General features: G+C 39.3%; 1 long non-coding RNA gene across 1 annotated transcript; it reads left to right on the top strand.

Annotated features, from left to right (window-relative positions):
- Nucleotides 1–8,980: 8,980 nt before the first annotated feature.
- On the top strand, nt 8,981–10,164 carry LOC124249869 (uncharacterized). Its single transcript, XR_006891477.1, has 2 exons — nt 8,981–9,160; nt 9,472–10,164. It is a non-coding gene; the product is annotated as an uncharacterized LOC124249869 (long non-coding RNA).
- Nucleotides 10,165–23,848: the final 13,684 nt, after the last annotated feature.

The following is a 23,848-nucleotide window of genomic DNA, read 5'->3' on the forward strand; positions in this document are numbered from 1 at the left end:
TAATGGATCCATTGGTTTAATGAATGGCTCTTCATCTTAAAGGAATTATTTGACTTTCCGCTTTCAGTATGGGTTTAAATATATTGTGTAATGGAATACAATAAGAATTGTAAACGAGGTCTTCTTTTGTGGGTAGATTGTAAACTTGGCTTAAGAAGTTTATTGATAACTTCTTTAGAACTAAAGATGTCAGACAAAGACATGGCTGGCAGACAGAAGGGTGAGCCATTTTCAATTAATGGTCAAAGTAAAGCAGTTGGAGCCTGCAATTTTTAGGGAATAAATCATGACCGTTCTTTGGGGTAATGAGGAACTTGAGGGCATGGAGCAGTCTATTCCTGTTTGATCTGAGTGGATGGAGGGAGGTAAACTTTGATGATATGGGAACACGGCCTCCTTGAACAGTTAGAAGTGCTTAGAATCTTGGGCATTGTCTCGAGAGCATCTATAAAAGCAGAACATATGAATTAGAAAAGAGTATAGGATTTATACATGTGCATGGAACGAAACAATGACTACTGCTTTCGTAGTTGCTTTAATAGTCAATTTATACTTATGTCTAATAAAAATCTGAAAGTTATTTTTCTGAAATATTAAGACAAATTCCCTTTAAACCACTTACACTACAGATTTTGTATGATTGAATACTTCAAACCTTGAACTGAGACAAATACAGTGATTATAAAGCACTGCCAAACTTATATACATCTAATCTAAAATGTATTAATATCACAAGCTAAATTCATATAATCTTTTATTTATTCTTATATTTCCTGGCAGTATAGGGATACTTATTTTAATACTTTAATACTTTCTAAGGGTTGAGTAATAACTTATTTTGGAAACCTCCCCAAGGTGACAGTAAACTCACCAGGCCTAAAGGGAAAAGAATAATGACTCAAACCAGTGAAGAGTCTGAATTATTCAGTAACTGATTCTTGATCTAAATATGACACCTGATTTCTTCCTCTAAGGTGACATAAACCCAAGCCACTGATTGATTCTCTAGTTCTTACAGTTCAAAATTTTAACAGTAATGTTGATAGAATCTTTCACACTCATGCCTTTAGCATAGGTGTTTGAACTTTACAGTGTGGTGTTTCTCTTCACAATGAGGTACTAAATTTTGTTAATCTGCAACTATACAATCCATTGTCTTATTGTGATTTCCTGACTTGATCTCTTAGCATTATTAAAAATTTATGCTTATTAGTATCTTGTAGTTATTAGGACCATCTAGAGATTTCCTGTCCCAAGAGATGAGGGTTTGCGTCTGTTCAGCTGATTCTCTTTAGGATATGGACTAATTTGTTTAGAACACACCGGTGAAACCCCTTCTACTTGGTTATTGGATATGATCAATGGCGATGAACTGGTGGATTCCTTTTTAATCTGGTTATTATGCTGAACATGTCTTTCTACCTTGTTACAGTTTATGCGATTTTTGCTCACCATATTTAAGAATTTTATCTATTCTTGATTAAGCAGGAGGTTTGTATTTGTGTGTATGTGTTTTTAAAAACTGTATAGAGTGTCTGCTGTGTGCCAGGCTTTGTTCTAATCCAGGTATTGGAGATACAGAGTGAGCTAAACAGACAAAACTCCCTGCCTTTGTGCAGCTAAGTTCTAATGAGGAAGACAAACAATAGAAAGTATGTATCAGTAAAATATATAAATGTAAGAGAGTAAATTCTAAGGAGAAAAAGAGGAAGGACGACATAGGGGACCAGGTTGATACTTTAGATTGTATGGCCAGAGAAGGCCTCTTTGGAGCTTGACTTTTGATTAAAGAACTGGGAGAGAGAAGAGACCCACCTATCCACACTGCATATATAGACACACATTTACATGCCTCCTATACCCCATGAGAAGGAAATCCATATATGTGTATGTATATGTAATCCATAGATGTAAATACATATATTTTATACTTTGTACTTACGAAATTCATTCCCATATTTTATTATATCTATGTATTTGTGAATTACATTTTAACATTTTTCTTTGTAATCTCAGAAATTCATGACCTTTTCCAATCTTAACACATATTTTTTCTTTTTTTTGAGGAAGATTAGCCCTGAGCTAACATCTGCTGCCAGTCTTCCTCTTTTTGCTGAGGAAGACTGGTCCTGAGCTAACATCTGTGCCCATCTTCCTGTACTTTATATGTGGGACGCCTGCAACAGCATGGTTCGCCAAGTGGTGCCATGTCCACACCTGGGTTCCAAACTGGCAGACCCTGGGCCGCCAAAGCAAAACGTGCACACTTAACCACTGTGCCACCGGGCCGGCCCCTTAACACATTGTAATTAATTAAAATGTATACATTTTTGATGCTCAAGTTGTCAGAACTTAGCCACTGGGGCCACTTTAAGCTAGCTCCTTGCTCCCTTCAGTACTGCTCTGACATCTGTGCAAGCATCCTTACTTTCTGCAATAATAGGATGTTCCGGACCCATCCTCAGTGTTTCCTGCCCAAACTCATGAAGTTAGCTACCTTCCAAGGAATTTAGGGCGGGAGAAAACAAGCATATATATTCAAAAGAGGATATGAGGGCTGGCCCCGTGGCCGAGTGGTTAAGTTCGCACACTCCACTTCGGTGGCCCAGGGTTTTGCCAGTTCAGATCCTGGGCGCGGACGTGGCACAGCTTGTCAAGCCATGCTGAGGTGGCATCCCACATGCAACAACTAGAAGGACCCACAACTAAAAATACACAACTGTGTACTGGGGGGCTTTGGGGAGAAAAAGGAAAAATAAAATCTAAAAAAAAAGGATATGAAATCAGAAATAGAAGTTTCCCTTTTAAGAAAGGAAAACATTTTTCTCAGTAAAAGGTCTTGCTAGCTAGACTTGGAAAGAGTCTGAAGTAAGACAGCATTTTCCTTTATACTCTATTTTCTGTTTTCTGTCATTTCTGTTGCCCAAGAATAAAATGGCCCAACTTCACAGTACAGTTCACTGTAATAAGAAGTAGGTATTAGTTACCCTTTATAAAACCAGAAGTTGTGCCAGGATTTGTAAAACATTGTTTCAGTAACTTAAAAAAATGACCATTTGAAAATTAATGATAATTTGACACTGCCTCAGTTGATAAGTGAAAAGGAGGTGTGGCCAAGCTTCTTCAGATACGTCATAATTCCACTTGTTCTCTCCCCTACAGAAGGCTTGCTTTCTTTTTAAATGTCTTTCGGACCTCTCTTCCTGAGCAAACAATGCAAAGCTTTGTGTGCAGAGTCCTGCAGTCTTTTAGTAGTTACTATATTTGGATGCTAGGACTGCACATAAATTTTGGGCAAAATTGCTGCCATTATGATTGGGTCCCTTTTAGAGACAGCTGGAAAAATGTTTCCTTTTTAGGACATGATTTCACATTTATTTCTAGTTCTTACTTAGCATATTAATTTGCTGTACCCTCCTAAGATCTTCTGCTTTATTCATTAGGCTCAAGACAGGGAGACAGTAGATTATATGGTGGAGGAAAGCAGAGTCCTTGAAGCCATGAGGTGAGGGTACTTTAGTGACAGGGGAATGAGTCACCCTCCTGGTCAGCTTTCCTGAAGGCATTTGCCTGGTAATTCCTCACGTATTCTTCCAGAAAGTGTGGAAGTATCCGCTCTTTTGATTATTGGCACAAGTGTAGGTATTGGAGTTAGACCTTCATATGGATGTCAGCTTCTTTAGTTAGGAGAACCGGAAAAGGTGATTATACTTGTCTCAGGCTCAGTGTAGTTATCTGGAAAACTGAAATTCCAGCCTTTCAAGTTTTTTTTGAGGATTCCTTGAAAGGATCTAATATCTGTAAACAGTTAACATGGCAGTTATTAAGGATGAAATCAATCAGGAAGTTGAATTGCATGCCTGAGAGCCAGCTGCTCATGGGAGACAGAACTGTAACTTCAGCGCCTGTGTCCTGCCTCCCAGTATATGGACGGAGTCTGAAACAGCGCGCTCCCAGCCCTGCTCTCTGATGCTGGGATGGGAACTGCGGCTCCAGAGTCGGTCAGACTGTTCGGATATTTGAGGCTGTTAGAACTCTGCCTTCTATTAAGATAGAGGCCATGAAGAGTATGGCTCTTGGTTTTTAAAATTTGCATTTATATTTTTGGACCTCAATTCATAGTACATTATCAAAATTATTTAGTCGAACACTTGTTTCTTCGTTCTTTCCTATTCTCCCCCATAGGTATACACACAGGTATGTTTGGTATGCATCCTTAAATGTGTGTATATCCCTTATCAAATAAGACGCGTGTTTGAAATTTACATTTATGGTATTATGCTATAAAAGTGTCATTTTTGTTTCTCCTCAGCACCGTTTTTTAGATCTATCCTGTGCCTCTGTGCACAGTGCTGTAATGCTATTCATTGCTTCTAAGATTTGCTTAGTAATTCATAGTATATATTTACTACTTTCTACTTATTCTTTCCTGCAGTGATGGATACACTCCTGGCTGCCACAAAGAACATCCTAGTATGTGTCCCGTTGTGGACCTGAACCAGATTAGAATATTTACCCTGGAATATTGGGCAAAGGTTTTTTTGCACGGTTTTACTAGGTACAACCAGATTATTGTCTACAGTAGCTACAACTGTTTCCATTCTCACCAGCAGCACCTCTTGCTCCGTCCTTGTAAACACTTGATATTATCTTCCTTGGATGTTTTAGTTTGCATTATTCTTGACTACCGGTGACTTGGAGCATATCTCCACATACTGCTCAGTCATTTGGACTCTCTTTTTATCAGTGTTTTTCCTCATTTATCTCTTATCAAATAGGTCATCAAATCCATTCATAAAAGTTTGATTAAAATTGTTCTTTAGGCTTTTTCTCCTTTTGAGGGGATGTTTTTATACCATTTCAATTTATCAGATTTATTCAAATTTTTTGTTCTTGTGCCAATTTTGGTATTTTATATTTTTTAGAAATGTATTCATTTTGTCTAGATTGTCAAATTTGGTTGCAAATAGTGATTCATAAGATTCTTTTATTCTTCTTCTGACTTCATTTGGTTTCTTACTCATTTTCATATTTGCATCTTTGCTCTTTTTATCTGCCTTGACAGAAGTTCATATAACTTACTGATTATTGATCTTTTAAAAAACCTATCTCTTGGTTTTGTTATCCTCTTCTCTTATTTCTCCTAATTCTCAATAGATTTCTGCTCTTTATGTTTATAATTTAATTCTTTGAGTGTACTCTATCCCTCTTAATCTACATTTTTGAATTGAGAATTTAGTTTTTTGTTGTTCCTGATAAAGGTACTTAAAGCTGTACATTTCCCTCTACTACATAAGTTGTGTCCTACAATTCTGGCATTTAGTGTTTTTGTTATTATTCATTTCCATATTTTGTAATTTACTTTAGGTGCTCTCCTTTAACTCAAAAGTCTTGGCTATCTTTTTATTGGTTTTTGATGCTACTGCATTATAGTCAGACATTTGTATTGATTCTTTTATAGCCTCATATGTGATCAGTTTTCATAACTGTTACAGGTAAATTTAAAAAGTCTATGTTTTCTGAGCTTTGGGGTATAAATTTCTCATCTATTAGGTCAAGCCATAAGACTATTGGATCTTTATTAATCTGAGAGTTGGAAAATGATATCCCAGTGTAGCCTTTTTCTTATTATAAATGAGTCTGGACTTCTTTTCTATGAACTGTTTATATCTCTTGCTCAATATTCAGTTGAAAAGTGACCTTTTACTTATATAGTATGGAAATTAGCATCTTATGATATGATTGGCAAATACTTTTTTCCAGTTTATTTGTTTTTTGAATTTGTTTACAGTCCTCTTTTGCTATGCAAAATTGCTTTTTATGTTATCTAATTTACCAATATTTTCTTTTAAGGCATCTGAGTTTTGATGCATGTTTCAAAGGCCCTCTGCATCTTGAGATAATTTAAAATTTTTCCCATGATTTCTCCTGTTACTTTTGTGTTTTCATTTTTTTACATTTAAGCTTTTTGTGCAAAAACCTAATTTTACCCCATATGGCCACCCCATTTCTCAGATCCATTCACAAATAATCCATCTTTTCCCACTTGTTTGAAATGTCACCTTTAGCATATACCAAGTTACCAGATGTGTTTTGGGTACATTCATGTATTTCCTATTCTGTTGCATTAATTTGTTTGTTCAAGTCTACTATCTCTGTCTAATTTTTTTGAGAGGGGGGTTTTGACATCTCTAGCCATGATTGTGAATTTGTCTATTTCTTTTTTGATTCTATCAGTTTTATGTGTTTTGAAGCTCTTGTATTAAATGCATAAACCTTTGAGATTGTTACGTACTCTGAAGTGATCCCCTTCTCATTACAAAACTACCTTCTTTGTCCCTGGTAGTATTCTTTGCTCCCAAGTCTACTTTGTCTGATATTAACATACCCTTTCTAGCTTTCTCTTAATTAGTATTAGCATAGCATATCTTTTTCATCCTTTTAACCTATTTTTGTCTTTCTATTTAAAATGGGTTTCTCATAGGCAGCATACAATTGGGTATTGTTTTAAAAATTCAGTCTGAAAATTTCTGCTGTTTAATTGGGGTATTTAGACCATCCCCAATTAAAAAATAATTATTGAGGTGAAATTCACATAGTATGAAATTCGCCATTTTTAAGTGAACATTTTAGTACATTCACAATGTTGCACAACCACTATCTCTGTCTAGTTCTGAAATGTTTCCATCTCCTGAGTAAAACTCTGTACCCATTAAGCAGTCTCTCCTCATTCGCCCCTCTCCTCAGTCCCTAGCAACATATCTGCATTCTAGCTCTATGGATTTATCTATTTTGGATATTTCTCATAAATGAAATCATACAACATGTGACCTTTGTATCTGGCTTCTTGAGCATAATGTTTTGCAGGTTCATCCATGCTTCATCCCTTTCTATGGCTGAATAATATCCCCCTGTGTGTATATGCCACAATTTGTTTACCCGTTGATTTGTGGATGGCCATTTGGGATAGTTACACGTTTTGGCTGTTGTGAATATTGCTGTCATGAACATGCACGTACTTATTTCAGTTCTTTGGGGTATAGGCCAGGAGTGGAATTGTTGAGTCAAGTGGTAATTCTATACTTAACTCTTTGAGGAACTGCCAAACTGTTTACTATAGTGGCTGAAGCGTTTAACATTCCCACCAGCGGTGTACAAGGTTTCCAATTTTTCCACATTTACTTTCCTTTTTAAATTCACACTAACACTTACTTTCCTTTTTTAATGATAGCCATCCAGTGGATGTCAAGTGGTACCTTATGTGGTTTCGATTTGCATTTCCCTAATGACTAATGATGTTAAGGGTCTTTTTGTAGGCTTGTTGGTCATTTGTATATCTTCTTTGCAGAAATGTCTATTCAAGTCCTTTGCCCAAATTTTAATTGGGTTATTTGTCTTTTTGTTGTTGAGTCATAAAGAGTTCCTACATAACTCTTTATATTTTGGAGACTAAACCCTTATGGTATACATAATTTGCAAATATTTTCTCCCTACTGTAGGTTATCTTTTCATTTTCTTGTAATATCCTTTGGTGCACAAAAGCTTTTAATTTTTATGAAGCCCAATTTACTTACCAAATGACGTGTGAACAAAGGGATCATTATTTCTGTGCCCGCTTTCTCTCCCCTTCCTTTGCCCTGCCAGCTGGGAGACACTGAGAATTTTAACATCCTCCTTTGTCCCAAAGATGGAAACTACTTGTTCAGGAAGGCAGAGCTATCCCACGTCCTAGACTGCTCACCCCCAGACTCTTACATGAGGGAGAGATGAACATATGATATTTAGGTCACCGTATTCTGAAGTCTTTATTATATCAGCTTAATCTACACCCTAACTTATACAACTCCAGTGTGCCATACAAGTTTTACCATTTTCTGTTTGCGCCATGATGAAGGTTGAGAAGTGCCATGATTTGGACCAATTTTTATTGGTCCCTATTGCGAGCCCCTCCTCCTCAATGTCGTTGCGGGGAAAATCCTTTCCCTCCAGGTATTTAGCTTATTCTGGTCCCAAGACATACATTGAATACCCTTAATTCTTGCCGAAAAATTGGGCATATAGTGTGGGTGTTGGGCGTAGGAAGCCATTGCTTTGCCTTGGGCGGCACCAGGGGTAAAGGTTGGTGGGCCCTGGTGCTGGAAGCCCCCAAGATGCCCCCTCCTCCAGTCCCCCAGGAGCCCAGCACCACAAAAGACTGTACCTGCATCATGGGTTGCCCGGGCACAGTGAGTGAGTGTTTTCTCGAGGGCTCCCTTCCTAGTTGGGAGCCAGGAGCTCCGCCTCCCCCAGGAAGACATTTTCGTTGTGTCCGCAGCACTCACAAGTCTTTTTCTCCAGCTCTGCCTGCTCTGAGACAGAGTGATATTAGGGAAACGGAGCGTCCCAAAGTTCATCTTACAGCCTCTGAGCCCGGTTATAACGCAATGAGCTGCCACAATTAACATCATCTGCGGGTCCCTTGGCTTGCTGTTCCCCTCGGACGAGCATCACCAGAGCGCTCCTCTCCCACGACGATGCTCCCAGCTCTGGGGCTTCCTGACCACAGCACCTTCGCGCTCTGCTGGTGGGAGGGTCTCTGGAAGCCTCCCTCCCCGCCCTACGGAGCTTCCTCCTTTCCACCGCTGCCCCGCGCCCCGGTCCCTTCCCTTCCCGCTACGCCCCCGCTCCTTGCGGGAACGCCGCTGCGCAGCCCTAGCTGGCTGAGCGGGACCGCGGGGCAGGGCTTCGGCTCCGGGGCGGGGCGCGGCGGGGCGGGGCGGGGCTTCGGCTCCAGGGCGGGGCGCGGCGGGGCGGGGCGCGGCGGGGCGGGGCTTCGGCTCCAGGGCGGGGCGGGCGCCCCTCGCGCGGGTTACAACGCGAAGCGCCGGCTTCTCCCTCCTGAACTACCAGCCCCAGAGCCCTTCGCCCGAGCGTTTCCGGCCTCCCCCTTCCCCCAACTACATTTCCCAGGGGCCACTGCGGCCCAGGCGGTCTGGTGACGCGGCAGCGTGCGTAGGAGCCGTGTTAGGGTCGGCTAGGCGCGTCTGTGCGGTCCCGGGCCGCTGGGTGCTGCGACGCGCTGTTGCGGAGGGGCCGGCCTATGCGGGCCCGCCAGCGGCTGTGTGTCCGTCTGTGTCCGGGCTGCGTGTGAGGGTGTGTCCCTGCGTGCCCGGTTTATCAGGTCTGTGTCCGTCCGCCGGTGTGTCTTCCAGGGTGCTGCTTAGAGCGTGTGTCTTTGTGACGTGTTGCTACGAGGGTTGAACGTGTGAGGCCGTGATAGCTTGCTCGTGGGCGCCTGCGCGTGACCGTGTCGTGCGTTACCGTGTGTGTGAGGGAGACCGTTGCGGCCTTGCGCCTGTAACGCGGTCACCAGCCTGGTGAGGTGGTGTGCGACTGTGGCTTGCCGGCGTGAGTGCCACTGGGTAACGCTTAGTGACCTAATGATAACCCGGTGTTTGCGAATAGGAGCATTTCTTTCTCTGCCTCAAATAGTGGCTGACTTTGCCGCAGGAGGAGGGCGAGTGTCTGAAAGTCCTTCGGTGGAAGGAGCCTGAGCCTTCGTCTTGCGTGTGGCGCCTCGCCTGGAGGTGGGCGCGCGCCGGCGCCGGGGCCCGTTTGCGGAGTGCGATAATGGCGCTGCGCGGGCGGCGTTTTCTAGGGTCTCTGATCTACGGCTGTGAATCTCCCCTGCTGCTCCCTCCTTTCCCCCAATAGCCTTAGAGAATCCCTGAAAAAGTGATCTTTGGAGAGAAGACGGGAGTTGCAGTCTCAGAGTGAAGGTTCCCAGCACCAAGATTCTCCAGCGTGGCGGACTTGGTCTTGTAATGAGAATTCACAAGTGTTTCTCCGTGTGACCTACAGAGAAGACAGCGGGAGCAGACTCCGCTCAAGGCCACGCCGGCTTACTCAAGGAGGGCTCGTCGCGGAGTCAGAGAAACCTCGGTTCTACGCCGGGCTCCTTCACCCACAAAGCGCGTGACTTTGGATGTTACCTTAACCTCTTTGTTTCCATCATCTGTAAAATGGGGGAAAATACTTAACATTGCACTTTCCTTTTATGGTTTTCTTTTTTGAGAATCAAATGAGATAATGATATATACAAAGTTCTTACCTAGTTATTAGTATTAATGTCATTATTGCTATTAGAATTATTAAGGTGATTTAAACAATAAATCTTTGAGCATCTCTGGTGTGTGCACCCCCTGTTCAGGAGAGAGAGTAGTGAATCCAGCCCCTAGAGCTGAAGGCAAGCGCTGTGGCAAAATGCAGCCATTTTCCCAGGGATGCAAGCTGCTCCTTGGTGTCTGAGGGACTCAACCCCAGTATTATGGCGGTTTGGGGGGAATAAAGAATCTTCGTGTGTATCAAGAGTCAGAGAAGGAAGCAAGAATGAGTCTCGAATCGTGTGTTGGGAAGCTGCAAGACAGGCCCGGAGCCTTCTATCTCCTTTTTCTTTCTCCAGACGACAGGACTCTGTGCTTCTTACCAGAGGAGCGTGAAGGAAGAAGTTTGCATCACTTAAGCCCTAAAGCCGTGGCCCAGATGAGTTGATATCTTCCCTCTTTCTTCAAATAACCATCTTTTTTTTCATGACCTATGCTCAACATTTCGTCTAAAGTTTGCTATCCTAACAGGCTTCTCTGGGCAATGGGTCCTCGGTTCCTCCCACTCCAGGGGGTGAGAGGGCTGAAGCTATGATCTCAAATTGCCCAGTCCCCACTCTTATTGTCCCTGCCCTCCGCACCCTCTCTTCACATACTCAGGAAATTATTCCACACATCCAGGGAACTCAGTGCTCTGCGCAGCCGTGATGATACAGAAATACATGCCTGGAAAGGAATTGGAAAGCTTTGCAACCTGTAGTATCATGTAGAATATTTATCAGCCTATGAGGCACGGGCACTGGCCATCCGGGAAGATGTAGGCCAGGGATGGAGCAGGACCTTGGAAGCCCCCTGCTAGATCTGATATTAACCCTTTAGTTTTAGGATTAGGGGAAATTGGGGTGGGGGGGGGGGGTGTCCCAGGATTTGAATAGGTCAGTTTGGGAGGTGGTTGGTGCAGCAGCTGTTTATCAACAGTCTGTAAGCCTGCAAGATGGACCATTCTCTTCGCATTTTAACATTTCTGAAATTGGGATGCCTTTTTTTCAACCAATATTGCCTTCAATTTGATGAAATACAGTAACATTACATCATAAATAGTAGTTTTGTTTTGCTTTGTTTGCTGACGAAGATTAGCGCTGAGCTGACATCTGTGTCAGTCTTCTTCCCCTTTATATGTGGGTTGCTGCCACAGCATGGCTGATGAGTGGTGTAGGTCCACACCCAGGATCCAAACCCATGCACTTGGGCCACTGAAGTGGGGCATGCCAAACTTAACTGCTGTGCCACGGGGCCAGCCCCTAAATAGTAGTTTTTAAGACCAGAACAGAGATAGTTCTGAGAGACCTGACGGGCCACCTGCTTTAGGAGGAATTTAGAAGGCTTGTGATTGGGGCCTTTAGCACAGAGATGTGGGTTAACAGGGTAGGGATTTGGCAGGAAACTGATGGGAGATGAAGCACAGGGTTTGTTGTTCCTGAAGGGTCCAGTTTAAAGTTGAAGCAGTTTGAGTAATGACCATGTATGTGCAGTTCTGGGTCAGCCTTAGCAGCTCTCTGTTCATCAGTGTAGTGTGGCCCATGGACAGTCACGAGTAAGGAGCTGATCTCCTTGACTTGAAGTGTGGGGACTCCCTGGAAAGGTTCCCAGAGGTCCTTGAACTCTCAGAAGTTGTATGTACGATGTTGCATATTGGGGCCTAGGTATATTTTTCTAGGGATCAGATCCAAAACTTGACTTAGATTCCCAAAGAAATATATAACCCATCTCAGTCAGGCTGTTATAACAAAATACCATAACATTTACTGCTCACAGTTCTGGAGGCTGGAAGTCAGATCAGGTTGCTAGCATGGTTGGGTTCTGGCCACGACCCTCTTCTGAATTGCAGACTGGCAACTTCTCCTTATATCCTCACGTGGACCGAAGAGAGTGCTCTGCTCCCTTCATTGCCTTATAAGGGCACCGGTCCCATTCCTGAGGGCTCTATCTTCATGACCTAATTACCTCCTAAAGACCCCACCTCTAAATACCATTGTATTGGGGATTAGATTTCAACATAGGAATTTTGAGTAGATAAAAATTCAGTCCGGGGGCCAGTCCTGTGGCCAAGTGGTTAAGTTTGCGCACACTGCTTCAGTGGCCCAGGGTTTCGCCAGTTTGGATCCTGGGCACAGACATCGCAGCACTCATCAGGCCATGCTGAGGCAGCATCCCACATGCCACAACTAGAAGGACCCACAACTAAAAATACACAGCTATGTACCGGGGGGATTTGGGGAGAAAAAAGAAAAATAAAATCTTAAAAAAAAAAAATTCAGTCCTTACAATCCCCAAAGTGTTAAGAACCCCTGGACTAGAATCCCGACTATAAGGACTAGCAAGGGTGTTTACAATAATCTTGCCCTAAATCAGTGCCCTACAATGAATGCATAGCCGAGTAATTTATGGTTTGTGCATATCATAGAACTCTGTGCAGCCATAAATTATATTTAACTGCTCAACAATTAGTTACAATTGAGTATAGACAGGATATTAGATGATGTAAAGGACTTATTGTTAATTTTGTTTGGTGTGGTGCCATTTTGTTAGGTGCCATATTTTAGAGGTGTAACCTGAAATATTTCGAGCTGAAATGTCATATCTAAAGTAGTTCAACAAAATAGGCATAAATATTACACTATGTGAACAGTCATTAAACATAGGTGATGATTTTGTGCTTATTCATTGCTCTCCTTTGTATATTTGAAATATTTTACAATAAGAACGTTTTTAAAAAGCATAAGTAGATTTTTTAAAAAGACTTTATTTTCTTAGAGGTGCACAGCAAAATTAAAAGGAAGGTACAGGGAATTCCCATATACCCTCGGCCCCCACACCTGCCAAACGGCCTCTGATTACCTAAGCTGCTCTCTCTGGACTCCATATGATTTTCTTGCAGTCTGCACAATCCCCACTCATCCTGCCTCTTCTGTGAGACTGCACATGAGGTTCCCTTTACCTAAAATTAAACTGTCACTCTCTTCCCAGTTCTCCTGGCGTTTGTTTAACCTGTCTATATTTCTCAGGGAAGGCTGCAGGCCCTCCCCAGAGCTAGGTCAGGTCCTTCTGCTCTCCCAAAGGCTTCTATTACATTAAAAGCATTTATCAGAGTGACTTTTTCTATTTAAAATCTTTTCCTTGAGATTATACATACTGTTTGTAACATATTAAAAAATACACAGATGTAATTTTTATTAGAACTCAGGCGCACACAATTCCTTTTTATCTCCATCTCTAATCCCCTCAAACTCACTGTGTCCTTACGTTTGCGTCTCCTTGTAAAAAATAAATGTTATTTTTTGTTTTTATTTTTAGTTTACACAAACAATATTGCACCATAGACATTTCTTAACTTCTTTCACTGTTGCAAAAACCATGTTCAGTTCTTTTATTCGAACTGCTCCATAACATTCCATCAAATTTCATTTGCCCATTCCCTCAGTGATGGATGCTAGATGGCCTCCAATCCCATCATCAAACACCACCCCTTCAACAGCACAGCAAACAAGGTTTGATTAAAGTTCTTTTACATATATCCTATGGAAATGTGAAATTTTCTCTGGGGTATATACCCAGGAATGGGATTGCTGTATCCTAGGGTTCACTTATACTTAATTATTCTCGCCAGTAGTGTGTAAGAGTTCCTCTTAGACCACTACCAACACTTGGCATTATCCAGCTTTCTCACTTTTCACAATCACATATGTATAACTTGGTGTCTTGTTTAAATTTTATCTATTAAAAAGTTTGAACATCATTTCTTTGACTTGTTAACTATTTGGTTTTCCCATTCTGTGAAATGACTTTTCACATCCTTTTCTCATTTTTTTTAATTGAGGGTATCTACTTTTTTCTTTTTGATTTTTGTGGTATCGTTGTATATTCTAGTTAATAGTCCATTTGATAGTTATGTATTAATGTTAGACGTTGCAATAACTTCTCTCAGCCTATCATTTTTTCTGGTAACTTTGGGGTCCTTTACTTAAACATTAATTTGGTGTAGTAAAAGCCATCTTTAAAATTCTTCTTTACTTCTTATTTGTGCTTTGTTGGATCTTGTTATAAGGTCTCTCCAACTCAGGTCACAAAAAGATTCTACAAGATTTTCTCCCATTAGTTTTATCTTTCACAATTAGGTTTTTATTCCACCTGGAATCCTTATTTGTATGTGGCACAAGGTAGTAACCCACTTTTATTTTTCTTATGTAATGAGTTGGTTTTCTAATATTATTTTCTAATAGTTTATCATTTCCTCACTGCTAAAGAGTGTATTTCTCTATTCTGTTCCATTGCTTTGTGTGAAAGTTAACAACTGTTTAGAGTGAAGAGTCCACATAAAATCACCCTCACTTCTGATGCTAATTGCAAGTTTGAGAGGTTCCCAAAACTACCCTCAGTCTTGATAATTTGCTAGAAGAACTCCCAGAACTCATGAAGACTACATGGTTATGGTTTGTTACAGGGAAAGGATATAGATTAAAATCAGTCAAGGGAAGAAATGCATAGGGAAGACTCCAGGAAAAGTACCAAATGTTGTCCCTATGGAGTTAGGACAGTATCGATGTATAACAATACACCGAGTATTGCCACCCAGGGAAGCCCACCTGAGCCTTGGTCTTGAGTTTGTATTGAGGTTCCAGCATGTAGGCATCATTGGTTGTCCGTGTGGCTGATCTCAGTCTCCTGTCTCCAGCCGTTACAGAAGTTGACTGATACCACATGCCCCAAACTCCCACCCTAGATTACACTGTTACTATCTGGTCTGACCAGCCCTGACTCTAAATCACATTCTTAGACTATCCTGTGTGATCCAAGGCACCCAAGTAAAAGACATTCCCATCAGGCATGACATTTCAAGGGCTTAGATATTACCTCCCAAATGCCAAGGGAAAAGATCAGGCCTCTTTTTTGGCGAGGTTAAATTCTTTACCACACAGTCTATTTGTCTGATCTTATGCCAGCACAATGTTATTTTTATTACTTTAGCTCTGTAGTGTGTTTTAATCTGGTAAGGCAAGTCACTTAATATTCTTTTTCAAAGTTGACTTAGCTATTCATGGATTTCATTCCTCTAAATAGGTTTTAGGATAAAGTGGTAAAATAGATTAAAAATTCATACTGGAATTTTATTTGGCATCTCATTGAATTTACATATCAATTTGGAGAAAATGGATATCTTTATTTTGTCACCTGATCCAAGAACATCAGAATATCTTCACATTTATTCAAAACTTCTCCTTTAAGAGTTTAAAAGTTTTTCCATAGAGGTCTTGTGTGTTCTGTGTTAATTCCTAGATACTTATTGCTAGTGTAGAGAAATGCTATTGTTTCCAATAAAATGATCTTGAATCTAGAAAACTAGTCAAACTCTCATAATTGAATAATAGTTTGCATGTTGATTTGGTTGGATTTTCTAAGTAGGTGATCTTAATTTCTTCAAATGTTGACAATTTTATTCCTTACTTTCCAGTCCTCCCACATCTTATTTTTCTTGTCCTAGAGCATTGTTGAGGAATTCTAGTAACATGTTAAACAGCAGCAGTAGTAGTAGTCATTCTTGTCAAAAGTTTCTTCATTATGAACTACATTGTGTGATGGGATTTTGGTGTATAAGTTACATATAATTAAGAAAGATCCTTTTTAGTCCTAATTTGTTAGAGGGTTTTTTTCAGTCACTAGTCCGTAAATTCAATCAAATTACTTTTCTGCACCTGAGATAATTGTATTTTTCCCCCTTCACATCCCAAGGAGCATCACTGGGGTAAACGCTTTTTTCTTTTATCCTGAGGAGGCAGGGTCCTTGTTCCTTTTCAGCTCTGAGTTCCCTGTATCTCTGTCTTTAATGCAGGGCCTTTCTTCCAACTGTACAGGTATAGGATGTCCTCAAATCCTGTCCTTCCCATACAAGAGATGAGAAACCTATCCTTGACAGCTCTTTGCTGTTACTTGTTTGCTCTGGAAACTTGACTCTCTTGAAATCAATAGGATATTTATGGTGGATTAAAAATTGGCTGCAAATCATTTGACATTTTTCCCATTGTGAAGAGATATCTAATTCATCACCTCTTGAATCTGGGATGCTCTTAGTGGTCTTCTTGACCAACAGAATATGCAGAATACTTCAGAATATGCAGAAGTAATTTTCTGGAACTTCTGAGCCTAGGTCATAAGAAGCCTGGAGCTTCTCCTGTTTGTCTTAGAACACTCACTATTGGGATGATCTATTTTGGAACCCATCATACTGTGAGGAGCTGAAGTAACACTGAGGCCATGTATAGGTGTTCCTGTCAACTGCCTCCACTGAGATCCTAGTCAACAGCCAGCATCAACTGCCAGCCACATGAGTGAGTCATAGCAGATGGCCCAAATTTGATGAAAGACATGAAACTACACATCCAAGAAGCTCAATGAACTAAAACAAGATAAACTCAGAGATCCACACTGGGGCACACCTCATTTTATTGCGGTTTGCAGATATTGTGGTTTTTACAAGACCCTCCACCAGCAAAAAGATTTTGACTCACTGAAAGCTCAGATGAGCATTTCTAGCATTTTTTAGCAATAAAGTATTTTTTAATTAGGGTATGTACATTGTTTTTTTCAGACTTAATGCTATTGCACACTTAATAGACTACAGCATAGTGTAAACATAACTTTTATATACACTGGGAAAGCAAAAAATTCATGTAACTTGCTTTATTGCAATATTCACTGTATTGTGGTAGTCTAGAGTCAAACATGCAATATCTCTGAGGTATGCCTGTGTAATAAAATTATCAAAAGACAAAGAGAAAAATCTTAAATCTTGAAATCAGCAATAGAGCAGAGACTTGTCACAGACAAGGGATGCTCAATAAGATTAACTGCTGATTTCACATCAGAAACCATGAGGGCCAGAAGGCAATGGGATGAAAAATGTAAAGTGCTGGGGACAAAAAACCCTGTGAACCAAGAATTCAAAATTTGGAGCCAGCCCTGATCGCATGGTGGTTAAAGTTTGGCACTCACTCCTTCGGCCGCCTGGGTTTTCTTCCCTGTTGCAGAACCACACCACCCCTCTGTCAGTTGCCATGTTGTGGCAGCTCACACAGAAGAACTAGAACAACTTACAACTAGGATTTACAACCAAGTACTAGGGCTTTGGGGAGGAAAAAGAAAGAATTCAAAATTGGCAAAACAGTCCTTCAAAAATGAAGGAAAAATTAATATGTTTCCAGATAAACGAAAGCTAAGAGAATTTGTCTCTATTAGACCTGCCCTGTAAGAAAGACTAAAGGGAGTTCTTAAGGCTGAAATAAAAGGACATGAGACACTAACTCAAAGCCATACAAAGAAATAAAGATCACTGATAGAGGGAACTTCATCGGTGTATACATAAAAGCTAGTATTATTGTACTTCTGGTTTGTAACTCTCTTTTTGTTTTCTATGTGATTAAAAAGACAAATGCATACTATAAATCTATGTCAATGGGCATATGATGTATAAAGATGTAATTTGTGAAGTTAAAACATGAAAGTTTGAGATGGAGCTGAATAGGAGCAGAGTTAATGTGTTACTGAACTAAGGTGGTATCAATTCAAACTAGATTGGTATAAATTTAGGGTGTTAACTGTAATCCTCATAATAACCACTAATAAAATAACTAAAAAATAAATAAAAATGGAATAAAACTGGTAGACTAGAAAAAGGCATTATTAGAAAAATTGAGAAACAAAAATCATGTAAGATGTATAGAAAACAAGTAAACAAGTAGCAAAGCAGCAGCAACTCCTGAATGATCAGTAATCACTTTAAATATAAATGAATTAAACTTACAAATTAACAGAGGAAGCAGAATGAATTAAAAAAATAAAAAACCTGATGCAACTATATGCTGCTCACAAGAGAGTCGTCTTATACCCAGAGACACAAATAGGCTCAAAGTTAAATGATGGAAAAAGATATTCCATGCAAATAGCAGCCAAAAGAAATCTGGAGTGGCTATAATAATATACAAAATGAGTTTTAGGTCTAAATTGTTACAAGAGACAAAGAGGAAATTATATATTGATAAAAGGGTCAATGCATCAAGAAGGTAAATTATATAAGCACCAAACAACAGAGCCTCAAAATATATGAAGTAAACATGGACATAACTGAACAGAAAAATAGTTTTACAACAATAGTTGGAGACTTAAATATCTCACTTTCAATAATAGATAAAATCTTTAGACAGGAGATCCATAGGTAACTGGAGGACTTGAACAACACTAAAAATCAACTGGCCTTAACAGACAGATTTGGAACACTCCACCCAACAAAGCAGATACACATTCTTGTATCTTGTATCTGCACATGGAACCTTCTCCAGGATAGACCGTGTGTTAGGCCATAAAGCCATTCTCTTTTAAAACAATTGAAAGCACACAAAGTATCTTCCCTGACCAAAATGGAATGAGGTTAGAAATAAATAACAGAAGGAAAACTGAGAAATTCACAAATATGTGGCAATTAAACTACAACTCTTAAACAACCAAATGGTCAAAGAAGAAATTACTGGAGAAATTAGAAAATACTTTGAGATAAAGGAAAATGGAAACACAACACACCAAAACTTATGAGAGGCAATAAAAAGCACTGCTCAGAGAGAAATTTTTAGCTGTAAATGCCTACATTAAAAAAGAAGACAATCTCAACCTAACTTTACACCTTAAGGAACTAGAAGAAGAGGAGCAAACTAAACCCAAAGCCAGCAGAAAGAGGAAAATACCAATGAAAGCAGAGAGAAACAATAAACGGAAAAAAATAATCAATGAAACCAAAAGTTCGTTCTTTAAAAAACTCAACAAAATTGACAAACTTTAGATAAACTGTTTAGGAAAATAAAAGAGAATATATAAATAAAATCAGAAATGAAAGTGGGGACTTTACCAACCTTACAGAAATTAAAAGGATTATGACAGAATAATACAAACAATTGTACACCAACAAATTAAATAATCTAAATTAAATATACAAACCTCTCAACACACACAAATTACCAAAATTGATTCAAACAGAAATAGAAAATCTTAACAGACTTAGAACAAGTAAAGATATTGAACTAGTAGTTCAAAACCTCCAAATAAGAAAAGCCCAGGACTAGATGGCTTCACCAGTGAATTCAAACATTTAAAGAAGAAATAAAACCAATCCTATTCAAACTCTTCCAAAAATAGAAGGGGGGGGGGAATAATTTCTAACACATTCTACGAGGCCAGCATAATCCTGATAACAAAGCCAGACAAAAATACCACTAGAAATGAAAGATGAATATGTTTTGTGGGTAGAGATACAAAAATCCTCAACAAAATAGCAAACTGAGGGGCTGGCCCCGTGGCTGAGTAGTTAAGTTCGTGTGCTCTGCTTCGGCCACCTGGGGTTTCGCTGGTTTGGATCCCAGGTGAGGACATGGCACTGCTTGTCAGGCCACGTTAAGGTGGCGTCCCACATGCCACAGCTAGAGGGACCTACAACTAAAATATACAACTATATACTGGGGGGATTTGGGGAGAAAAAGCAGAAAAAAATATTAGCAAACCGAATCCAACAATACATTAAAAGGATTATATACAGCATGATCAAGTGGGATTTATCCCAGGAATACAAAGTTGGTTCAACATAAGAAAATAAATCAATGTAATACACTACATTAATAGAACAAAGGGGGAAAAACCCACATGATAATCTCAATTGGTGCAGAAAAAACATTTGAAAATATTCAACACTCTTTCAAGATAAAAATGCTCATCAAACTAGGAATAGAAGGGAATTTCCTTATCATGATAAGGGACATTTATGAAAAACCCACAGCTAACATCATCCCCAATGATAAAAGTCTGAAAGCTTTTTCCCTAACATCAGGAACAAGACAAGAATGTTTCACCACTGGTATTCAACATTATACTGGAAGTCCTAGTCAGAGAAATTAGTCAATAAAAATAAATAAAAGGCATCCTAATTGGAAAGGATGAAGTAAAACTGTCTCTATTTGCAGAGACATGATTCCATACATAGAAAATTCCAAAGTAGCCATATAAAAACACTAGAGCTAATAAACAAATTTAGGAAAATTACAGAGTATGGGATAAGCACACAAAAATCAGTTTGTTTCTATACACTAGCAATTAACAATCCAAAAAGGAAATTAAGAAAATAGTTCTATTTATAATAGCATACAAAAGAATAAAATACCTAGGAATAAATCTAACCAAGGAAGTGAAAGACTTGTAGACTGAAAACTATAAAATGTTGCTGAACAAAAGACATAATTAAATGGAAAGACATCCATTTTCATGATTGGAAGATGTAATATTGTTATATTGTCTGCTCGGGCCGCCATGACAAAATGCCACAGACTGGGGGGATTAAACAGCAGAAATTTATTTCTCACGGTTCTGGAGGTTGGATCTCCAAGATCAAGGTGTCCACAGGCTTGATTTCTCCTGAGGCCTCTCTCCTTGACTTGCAGATGGCTGTTTTCTTCATGTGTTCTCATGTGGCCTTTTCTCTGTACATGCACATTCCTGGTGTTTCTTCCTCTTCTTAAAAGAACCCTATTCCTACTGAATTAGGGCCCCACCTTTATGACTTCACTTAACCTTAATTGACTCCTTAAAGGCCTTGTCTCCAAATACAGTCACATTGTGGGTTAGGCCTTCCAAATAAGAATTTGGGGGCATGCAGTTCAGTTCATAACAACTGGTAAGATGGCAATACTTCCCAAAGCAATCTACAGATTCAATGCAGTGCCTATCAAAATTTCAGTAGTCTTTTTTTTGCAGGTTGCAAAAACTGACTCTCAAATTCATGTGGAATTTCAAGGGGCACCAAATAGTCAAAACAACATTGAAAAAGAAAAACAAAAGTTGGAAGACTCTCTCACTTCCCAATTTCAAAACTTACTTCAAAGCTACCATAATTAAAATAGTGTGGTACTAACATAAGGGTAGACATATGGACCAATGGGATAGAATTGAGAGTCCAAAACTAAACCCACACATCTACAGCCAAGTAATTTTTGACAAGGGTGCCAAGACCATTCAATAGGGAACAAATAGTTTCTTCAAGAAATGGTGCTGAGACCACTGGCTAACTACATCAAAGAATAAAGATGGACCCCTACCTCATTGCATATACAAAAATTAACTTGAAATTCACCAATGATCTAAATTTAAGAGGTAAAAGTATAAAAGTCTTAGAAGAAAACGTGGGGTACATCTTCCTGACCTTCGATTTGTCAATGGACTTTCAGAGTTGACACCAAAAGCACAAGAAACAAAATAAAAGATAAATTAGAGTTCATAAAAATGATGAACTTTTCTCTACGAAAGGACTTTATCAAGAAAGTGAAAAGGGAACATACAGAATAGGAGAAAATATTTGCAAATCTCCTGTTTGTTTTTGTTTTTTGTCTTCTGGTTGGATTTTTATTTGATTTTGGTAAAGAAAGAACAGGGAAATCAAGCTGAATTAAAACTTAAAAGCATCTCCTAAAAAGGTCTAGACTCACCTGGATCATTAACTAGAATTCTTCCCCCTCCCCCCCACCCCAGTTTTCCTGATATATAATTATCAGACCACATTGTGTAAGTTTAAGGTGTACAGCATAATGATTTGACTTCCACATATTGTGAAGTGATTACCACAATACATTTTGTTAACATTCATCATCTCATATAGGTACAAAAAGAAAAGAAAAAGAGAAAAAAAGGGTTCTTTCCTTGTGCTGAGAACTCTTAGATATACTATCTTAATTGGAGTTTGTACCTTTTGACCACCTTCATCCACTTCTCTCTCTCTCCACCCCTCACATCTGGTAACCACAAATCTGATCTCTTTTTCTATGAGTTTGGGTTTTTTTGCTTTTGTTTTTTGGATGCCACATATAAATGATATCATACAGTGTTTGTATTTCTCTGTCTGATTTCACTTAGCAAAATGCCCTCAAGTTCCATCCATGTTGTTGCAAATGGCAGGACTTCCTTCTTATTTATGGCTGAATAATATTCCATTGTGGTATATATATATATATATATACCACAACTTCTTTATCCATTCATCTGTTGGTGGACATTTAGGTTGTTTCCATGTCTTGGCTATTGTGAATAATGCTGCAGTGAACGTGGGGGTGCAGGTATCTCTTTGACATAGTGTTTTTGTTTTCTTCAAATATATTCCCAGAAATGGAATGGCTGGATCATATGGTAATTCTGTTTTTAATTTTTTGAGGAACCTCCATGCTGTTCTCCATAGTGACTGCACCAATTTACATTCCCACCAACAGGACATAAATGTACCCTTTTCTCCACATCCTTGCCAGCATTTGTCTGTCTTTTTGATGATAGCCATTCTAACAGGTGTGAGGTGACCTCTCATTGTGGTCTTGATTTGCATTTCCCTAATGATTAGTGATGTTGAGTATCTTTTCCTGTACCTGTTGGCCATTTGTATATCTTTTGTTCAAGAGATTCAAATCCTAACACAACTCAGCTTGGTTGTGTCTCTGGTTATTTCAATTAAAAAACACATATATATTCTACCACCAATCTATTATGCTGTCAGAATTTTCTTGAAATTCCCTATGTTCTTTTCATACTATAGATTAGACCTAAAACTGATTCCTACTTCACCCCTCACTGCTTCAATTCATGTTTCCTTGTGTACCCAATAGGCTAGATCAGCAAAACTCACAAGGCTGACTTCAATGGTCAGTTTGTATATGTGCCATAGTACCCCTAATAATGGTGTTGTGGAACTTACACATGAGGAGACCTTCTTGGATGGTGTGCATGGCTCATGAGAAAATAAAATTGATAAAGAGCTTCTTACTTGGACTCATTTTGCTCAGTATTTTTTCAACTGTGGTTCAAGGAAGTAATTGCTGGTTATATCCCACAGTATTTATCACTGATCCTTCATGCTGTTGGCTTAAGAGAGCAAAGTTCCTTCTAAATTATCAGTCTCCAATAGATTCTTTAGAACTCAGGCTGCTGCAAGAAAAGAATGATGGGATTTTTCTGTAAAGATCACAAATAGTCCAGTAATGGGCCAAACTAATTTCTCTCTTTAGTATTATTGCTTCAGCTGTTTTTGTTGCTTCTTCTATTTTGGCCTTTAATGATCACCTAACTTTCTTCCAGTATTCAGCTTTAAAATCCCATTCCAGAAGCTAACTGCTCAATCATCCCAGAGGAAAAAGGAAAACCTCTTAAGATTAGGAAGAAGGCAAGGATGTCTTCTCTCACCAGCACATCATACTGGAAGATTCAGCCAGTGAAATAAGACCTGAAAAGTAAATAGAATGCATGCAGATTGAAAAGGACAAAATAAAAAACTGTCCCTATTTGCAGTTGACATCATTTTCTACATAAAGAATCAAAAGGAATCTACAAACAAATATCTGCCCCACCCCCCGCCCATGTGAAACTTAGGTTTAAATCTAACAGTGTATGTACAGGAGCTGAATACTACAAAGCACAGATCAAAGAAATCAAAAAAGATCTAAATAAATGAAGAGACATTGTGTTTATGGATTAGAAGGCTCAACATAGTTAAGATTTCAGTTTTCTCCGAAATGATATAAAGGCTTAATGCAATTCCTATAAAAATCTAAGCAGGATTTTTGAAAAAATAGACTGGGTGATCCAAAGTTTATATGGAAAAGCAAAGGAATTAGGATAAAGCAATTTTGAAAAAGAAGAACAAA

This window comes from Equus quagga, chromosome 13 (assembly GCF_021613505.1).
Source record: "Equus quagga isolate Etosha38 chromosome 13, UCLA_HA_Equagga_1.0, whole genome shotgun sequence".
NCBI classification, from domain to species: Eukaryota; Metazoa; Chordata; class Mammalia; order Perissodactyla; family Equidae; genus Equus; species Equus quagga.